Here is an 8,884-nt window from a genome sequence, read left to right on the forward strand (position 1 = left end):
CTTCCTGAACGCACCCTCACCCTTGAAATTGAGGAAGCCATACTGTTATAAAAATGTATGGTAAAACCCGAAGGAATCCGATCTGATTAGTCAAAGTAAAGACAAAATTTATTTTCGCTGTTAATGAAATTTCATTACGCGTTTCAATGATTAACGGTATTATCACTCATTCAACGTTGTCTGAAGACAAGATATTTTGAAGACGTATGTGAGCAGACATTGTTTAACTTGTAGATCTCTCATGAAACCTGCTCTGCTTTCAACCAAGCGAGGATCATTAGCTTTTTACCACTAATTTTTTTAACAATTGTCCATGAGGATTACCTACAACCGAGGACAAAATCTGTAGCAGTTAGAATTTAAATAGTTCCCAATTTGTTTGAATTTTAAATGTATACATATTTTAATGCCGTTGGTCTGTTCACATGAAACGTCAACGCAGTATCAAGAGTCTTTTTTTTCAATCATTCGCTTCCTCCTGTGGATCTCATTTTTTACAAAAAATTTGATGGCTGTCCATCCACGTTTGCTTAGTGCCCCTTGACTTTTGCAGATGCATTCGTCACAGGCATCTTTCCCAGGTACTACTCCTGAAGTAATGTACCTCCCCAGTTGACTCAGCACTGCCTTCTTTTCCTCGGAGGTCCACGGTCTTTTCTCCACCAGGCCTGAAAACAGAACGGAGATTGAGTGATTGACGAAAACATGATCTTGTCAATAGCTGTACAGTAATTACAACGACGTTTAAGTCAATTGATTCGCCAAAACTAGTTTATATCACTTTCTTTTGGTCTAAAAGGCCGTTTACTCGAGCGGTCAGGACAGTCTAAAAGTGGTTCGTTACCCATAAATTTTGTTATAAACATAACAGTTCTGTTTTGGGTCCATAGGGTATTTCCATCTTGTGAGGTCGTGTTGAAAATCTGAAAGAAATTTAGTAGTGACTCCGTTGTGTGGTTGGCTATATGTATGCTTCTTTGGTGACGTTTTTAACACGGGAGATGTCTGTCTTATATGCCCTAGTATTCACATAATAGGAGAAATGTCTCTTTATTCACTCAAAAGCAATCAGGGTGTAATGTAAGCGTATAAACTAAGGATTTTTGCCTTTTTTCCACACAATCTTTACTAAGCTTACTTTTCTTACTCCTCGGTTCTGTAGCACTTGTTGAGACTTTCTTTTTACCTTTGGAGGAAACAGGACCTAAAATACGCATGTCAAGTTATTAAAAGAGCCATAACATATTTCGCCGTCATAATAAGTCTAAGACAGAGAGGGTTTGGGTCTCTGTTAGCAATTATTTGCTTTAGTTTTATGGGTAAACTTCTTAATTGCATGATTTCGATTATCAAGCTTAATTTCCAATAAAATTTATCAAACCTCGAAGATTTTATCATGTTTTTGTTTTTGGCTAATGTGGCGGCCAGATTTAACTGTAGTTTTTATTAACTTACTTATGTGGGAAGTCGGCGTCTGCTCTAGAGCTCTCTTTCCATTTGAGCTTACCCGTGGACCTGTAATGTAAATGGTCAAGATGTCTAGGACATGGGGCTATATTCGCCTTGCCATTATTTTGCCAGCAATTGAAAAATACATATTTTGTCTAAAGGTCATACAAGACTGTTGTTTGCATTACAAATTAATTTGCTCAGCAAAGTGTTTGATTTCCACCATATGCGAAATATTTATGAGCAGTTATTGTGTAATCTTTTGTCAGTAGCTTGACTTACTTTTGGTTCTTTTTGGCATACGCAATGTGGCATCATCCACATCTGTCTCATCTGAACTTCGAGGATGACCTGGAATACATAAGGTTTTAAGGACGGTGCCTACTATTGTTATTGCGCATACGTTCTGCGCATCTCCAGATACTGGAATTTCCTATCGCCGGTGCTTACTAATACAGGGATATTTTTCCGCGGTTTAAAACTATCCGGAGAAAGTAGATCTTAGTAAGTACTCTTGGTATTCAAAAAGAAAATTGGGGGTAACCATGCATTTTTGAGAGATAATTAAGCTTCAATTTGAGAAAGAACGCCATACATTGCTTTGTATTTTAAAGCTTTTTACAAATATTATTCATGAATTATCTTTGAAAAATGCGTGGTTACCCCCAATTTTCTTTTTGGATTTCAATAACACTTGTTAAGATCTACATTTTCTGCATAATCACACACCGGGGAAAAAATATCTTTAATTAGTAGGCACCGTCCTTAATCCATGAATTCTTATCAACTTTACCCGTTTCGCAATAAGTACTTTAAAACTTGCTTAAAGTGGGTCAATCCAGTTTCAAAGCTTTCAAGTAACGTTCTTATTAGAAGGTTTGGCACTACAAAGTTGTATCACGTAACAGCAATGTGATGGTACCATATGAAACATCTGTTTTTGAAAAGAAATTTACCTTTGACAGATATGATCGAGTTTGATAAAATTGTTTTCATGTTCATTATTCAACCGTTCCTCATCTGATCAAATCAACGTCTAATAATATGGGTAGTCATGACTTACATTGACTTTCTATGGTATCCTCGTTCCCGTTGTCCTCTTCTTCCGAGGAGGATTCTGAAAGAACGAATGCAATCATGAATAACTAGTATTTATCAGTAAGTGAACTCTCTGAAAATACTCCCAATGTCAAAGCAAAATCTTCTCAATCCAGCTTTAAATAATTCACTTTAACTCTTCCTAAGTTTACCTTACTTAAAAATTAATGTCTTCATGTCCCTTACTGACTCACCTTCTGATGCACTGTCATTTGTTATATCGGGAATATCTGCCAAGTGAATAACAAATATTAATACCCTATACTTTGTTATAACAATTTCAATTTAGTACTAGGCAAACTGTAATTTGTACCTCGGTATTGCACGTTAGCAAGTTTCACACAAGCTGGGGAACTGTCATTCTCAAGGTACCATCTATATTACGAAATTCACCAGGCCCCAGTTGTTCAAAAGGTGGATAATTCATCCTGTTGATAGCGTTATCCACATGTTGATCCAATTGCGCTATCCAATGGATAGTGCACTATCCATTGGATAGCCCAATTGATTCCGCCATGAATTATGCTGGATATCGGGTGGATAGCGTTATCCACCTTTTGAACAACTGGGGCCAGGTAGCCAGGCAAGGGGCTGAAGTTTGAAAAAGTTGGTGGAAAGAAAAAGACTTCAGGACCCCTATCCCAAGCATGCCTCGAAAGATTGTTCGTGAGTTAGATAATCGTTTCCAAGTTATCATAAATTTTCATTATGAAGTACCTTCGACGGTCATTTCTGCGAGGCTTTTACCCACGACACCCCTGATGTTGCCGGAGTCGACTGCCATCAGCAGCTTGCTGACTTTTGCCAACTCTGTAGTGGACTCTTGAAGCCGGTAAAATTCCCTGTGCACCCTAACGTCGTGCCCGAGGTGGCGCGCCAACCAATCGACGTCCACTTCCGTTAAAGCGGCTGCCTGGGAGACTGTCGCTATATATTTGCGCAGTTTTGTGCTGGTGATTTCTTTGGGCTTCTTTAAAGTAGCTTGAATCTCTTTTACGCTATCTGAGACACAGTCCCATCTACGGAGATGGCCCAAGGACCCCTTACTAGCTCGGGCAAAAACAAACTTGTTTTCTTTAGGGATACTGTCCGGTCGTTTCTCGATTAGAAGTCCCACTGCGGTCTTTGTCTCGGGGGTAAGGAGGATGGGAACTTTTCTGCTCCTTTTCCCCGAGATTTCAATCAGATCTAGCCTGAGGATTTAATATAGACCAAAACAAAGTAAGCAAGAGACTTCTAAACACAATCTCGGTATTTGTAAAGCAGGTTGAAAACTTCAATATGATGAACCAGATATACTGGCACAAGACAAGAAGGGAAGAAACAAAATTCATTTGACCTCTGTGAAAATAGAACCCTCTACCTCTGGAAAAAAACGAAGAACTCAAGATTGAAGCGAAGATCTGAAAATTGAGCAAAATTTGTGCGATCAAATTGAACCGTCAGATATAAAAATTGTCAAAACTCGTAAACACTACAGAAAATATCTGTTATTTCTGAATTTGGACGTTTGATTACATTTCACTGCGATTTTGACAACGTTGTCCACAATGGTTTCCAGTCGCTGTTGCGAAAACCACATGATGCCATTACAAGGGATTACAAGGCTGAAAACGACAAAAATAGTCCACTGATAATGCAATCATTAATGACATTAATAACGTCAATGAAAACCCACTAACCAATGGATTCGATTTCATTCGTATCATGTGACCTCATGTTGGTCGTGGCGCTGATCTTTAACCTCGCGGTATACAGAATACGATTGAGGTCACAATTTATTCATGGCAGATTTCGACTAGAAGTCAAGTATTCTCTATATACCATCAACTCAAAAGATACCGAAACGCCTTCTGTAAAGCCGTGGTGGAGCCGACCGACGTTATGTGAGCATGGATGCTTGCAAGCTCTTGAGAAAGGCTTAAAAGCTAAGGTAAGCATATCACTGACCAACACTCGTGGTCAACTTTGTTGTTTTTACTGTTTTATAGGGAGAAATAATCGACTTAAGATTTTTAGTTCCATTCAAGACCTAAGTCGACAAAATGAAGAAACGATAAGAAATGATAATAGAATAATTAAGTGATAAATTTGGTCTAGAATGTCTTTAAGGGTTGTCAGGGTTTGACCACAGTGACCAGGTCTGTCATGTCTGTAACTCGCTGTCTTGACCGCCCACAAATGTCAAACAATGAAAACGATCAACGAGTTTGTGTTTTATTTCAAATATTTCATCATATTGAGTGAGTTATGCTTTTTGCTATTGAAGTGAAATATTTATATATCAACTATGAATAACACTAAATAAACGTTTAAACCATTTCAAGCCGAAAAACGAAGAACTTCTTTAAAAGAAAACGAATATTTGCAAAAAAATCGGGAAGAAAACGAAGACCGTGGGTACCCATAGAGAGGCTCGCTACTTCCTTGGTATTTCTCATGCTAAGAGTTTGTTACGCGGCATCTTCTTCTTGATGCTTTCCTTTCTCTCTCAGTAGCGTTTTCTATTTTAGTAGCTTAATAGTTGTTACCTCAAAAATTTTCGAGGACATCAAAGAACTTGATTGAGTTTGTAAACGTGCTGATGACGTGTCCTTAGAGCATTTAAGGTCGAGACTAAAGAAAATCAAGTCGTGTTCTAATGATAATCAAAACATGTCAATCGTTTTGTTGCGAGGTTTATTCAGTTTTTGTGTTCTTTGGGTCTAACTGATACTAGATTACAATCGAAATATTGTTTCTATTACAGTTGCATTTGAAGTAATGTTACCTTTCACACAGGCGCCTTTCTAAGGGTGTCAAGGACTCCTTTAAGGAACTGCTACACTTAGACCAGTCCGGCCGACGTTGGAGCTGCTCAATTTCAAGTGTGGCTGTCTCACCGGACCTTCGTATGTTGAAGATTATGATTTTGGCCAGCGTAGCCTTGGCCAATTTATTCCAGCTTTCAACTTTCTTAGTTTCTGTCAAAACCTTTGACAAAGCCACAATTTTTAAATCGAGGTGCTTCCTTAACAAGGACAAGTCTTCCGCCAGGGGCAGGTACTCTATTTTGTTCTGTTTCCTTGATCCCAATGAAGCCAGGGATCTTGAGCTGATTTTAGAGGTCCAGTCAGCTTCATAGAGGTCAAGGAAACGTTTTGCCCTCTTTATTTTGTCTTCATCTTTTTTCCGCAGGGCGGAACTCTTGAGGACTTGAGCGCACTTCTTGAGGCTATGGCCCAGCTTTAACGCCAATGACGGGATGCCGATCTCCAGTCGTGACTCTTCGTCAAATCTACACAATTCCTTAACTGCATCCCCCAGAGTATCAAACATTGACGTGTTGATAAACTCTTCTAAGGTCGCATCATTCCTTTTATTTTGAAGACGGAGCGTCTGGAGAAGACGCGCCAGCTGTCGCATCCTCTGGGAAACATAGTTGGCATTTTTAATGCCAACTTTTTCAAAAATGGCTGCCCCGAAGTTCGTTATCAATTGGTCCCGGCGAGCTATGGAGGAGATGCTGTCGTTTCTCATGGACGAAATAACATTTTTGTAGAGCTGTGCGTCTACGTCTGCAGTTGAGAATGAGCACGTGGGCAAGAGAAGCTTTGCCTCAACCTGCACCTTTTTCCATTTTTTTTCGTCAGTGGTGGTTTTGTGCGGGCAGATTAGGCAATGCCGCCAAAGCTCGTCTCCTTTGAAGAAACCCAGGCAATGTGGACATGGCAAAAATTTTGAGTCTGATTTTAGTTTGCTGGGGTTTCGCACCACAATCAATTCACCCTCTCCAAGTGCCAGCACGTTGCAATTGTGGTGGTAATCCCCCAGCAGACGGATCTTCTCAAAAGCCAAAATTTGCTCATCTGAGCCTTCCTTCATTTTCATGGCAGCCGCAACTGACGGCTCTTCTTTGTGGCGCCTTCTCTAATGTCGACTTAACTTTTGAAATTTCTGCTCGCAAAACATGCACATATGTGCTTTACTGGCAGAAATCGATATATTTGGAGATGTGCCTACAAACAAAATTGCTTGGATTACATAAAAGAAATATTATTTTGATAAATATTTAATTGCGATAGTTAGGCAAAGCCTTACTTTGAGGTAATTTTAAAGATTTTTGTCGGCTAATACAAGTTTCAGATATTGAAGTAGACTTATGCTAAGCACAGAGTTTATCGCTTATTCCACCCAAAAACGATACAAAGGTGATCCCCTGCATCTCAAAGCTTTTAAAAAATTGATATTTTAGCAGACAGGTCAGAGCGCCGGAAATAAAAGTTCTGCTTGTAAAGTAAACGATGTTCTTTCATTAGTGCTCAGCAACACGGGTCTCCTCCAAATGCCCAGTGATATTCAAAGTGTGCCAACAAGTAGATCCTTCACTTATTTTTTGTGTAAACTAAAAGTCCAGAATAATTGCATCACAACTGGATTTGAGGGTAGGGTTTTAGTCCTTAATTTACCGGATTTTTCTGATTTATCCACCTCGACTTGTTCTTGTGGGCCATCAGTTCTTAGGAGTTGAGGACCTTTCTGGAGCTGTTGTCCTTCTTCTAAATTAAAAGCCATGGCATAGCGTGACAAACTCCACCAATAATAATACATCGTTCTATGACAGTAAGTAAATAAACCGACTATTTGGTCGGACTGCTTTAATTAAGTAAGGCTGAACAGCAGAAAAATGGAGGATAACATCTCTTTTTGAAAAAATAGATAGATATAAATGGGTCTTAGCAGAACCTTTTTCAGATGGTCTTTCAATGGGCTTTACTTGCTCCTCAATCTGTAAAGAACATGCAGCACACTGTAATCAAAAAATTTAAAAACGCTTACTTCAATCTGTTAAGAGCCCCTTGTATTTTCTTATATAACCCAATAAATATTACAAACTTACATCATCGATGATATCCTCACTGTCGCTGGAGCATGCATTCTTTGCCATTACGACTAAAATAAATGAATAAATAAATAAATAAGTAAATAAATAAATTTATTTATTTCATTATCTCGACTGCGGTATCAGAATATTTTATACTGTACAGTATGTTGCAATCAATGTACTCTATATCGCTTGTGGTATCTTCCATCATATATAGGAAATAATCTGAATAATCAGAGTAACACCAATTCTAAACTCAAAAAAAAAAAAAAATCAGGGAGCCAGACCAGTTAGATTTCATAATTATACTTGCACCATGTTTTTTCGATATAAAATCGTTTAGTTTGTTAGAGTTTTTCTAGGGTACCCACTAAGCTAAAGAAGGTGGAAACAAGGAGCTGGGAAAGACGTCTCTTCTAGGTTAGTTTCCTTAGCAATTATGGTGGCAACTGAATTAGTGGGCAGCGGCAACGAATGTTTGGAATCACTGAAATCTCTTAACTGTGGCCAAATTACACGTCACCTTTGTCGATAAAACCAAAAAGATCAGATTCGCCGCTAAAATTAGTTATTATATAGAACGAACCTTTCTTGAAAACATCTGCTTGTTGTGACCGTGATGTGGGGAAGTTTTCCTCATCCTGTTTAACATACGTAAGAAACAAAACAAACCAAACATTTTAGGAGTACATGAAAGTCTAATATTTCTTATGTCCAGTTCGATCAAAAGGGGAATAAGTTTACGGCTAGCCCATGCAAACAATAACCCAGAATGCATAGTCAAAGGTCGTCTCACTACTCCATTGTTGTAACATTCACTAAAACGAAAAACAGTTAACTCTTTCTTCTTCTTAATTAAGAACCGGAAGACTTGCATTTTCACTAGATTGGGCTTCATCCTCATCATCCTCATCATCATCCTCATCATCATCCTCATCATCATCGGGATCGTACACTGACGACAGACAATCGTCATCAGTGTTCACCGGGCTGGAGCTACTACTGCCTTGGTTAGCTCTTCCTTGTTTGCAGTTGCGGGGGTATTGTGATCTGGTCTAAAAAAGAAATGTTGATTACCGATTATTATGGACGCAATTCAATTCCGCGCGTCCACGTAAGGAAAGTTGCGCAAGATTCCACAGAAAAGTTTGCATCGAAACCTGAATCAGCCAAATTTTTATACGGGATCATTGTAAATGATGACCTTATATATCAAAGGAAGAAAATTTGTTAAAGCCGGATTTATAAAATGATAAAAGTAAAGCCCACGCCCTGATTGGTCAATTACCCCTTAACTATTGCACGGCCCATGAGTGAATAGTTATAGCGAAAACACTGACGCGTGCGTCAAGAAAGTACGGAGCGTTAGCAACGACGACTGGAACTGCGAGAACGTTATTCAAAATATAAGTTCGTGTAATTTTAATCACTTCGCGTCGATTCCAAGCTTTTTAACATTACTATGGTGTGGCA

This window comes from Montipora foliosa, unplaced genomic scaffold (assembly GCF_036669935.1).
Source record: "Montipora foliosa isolate CH-2021 unplaced genomic scaffold, ASM3666993v2 scaffold_456, whole genome shotgun sequence".
In the NCBI taxonomy this organism is placed as follows: Eukaryota; Metazoa; Cnidaria; class Anthozoa; order Scleractinia; family Acroporidae; genus Montipora; species Montipora foliosa.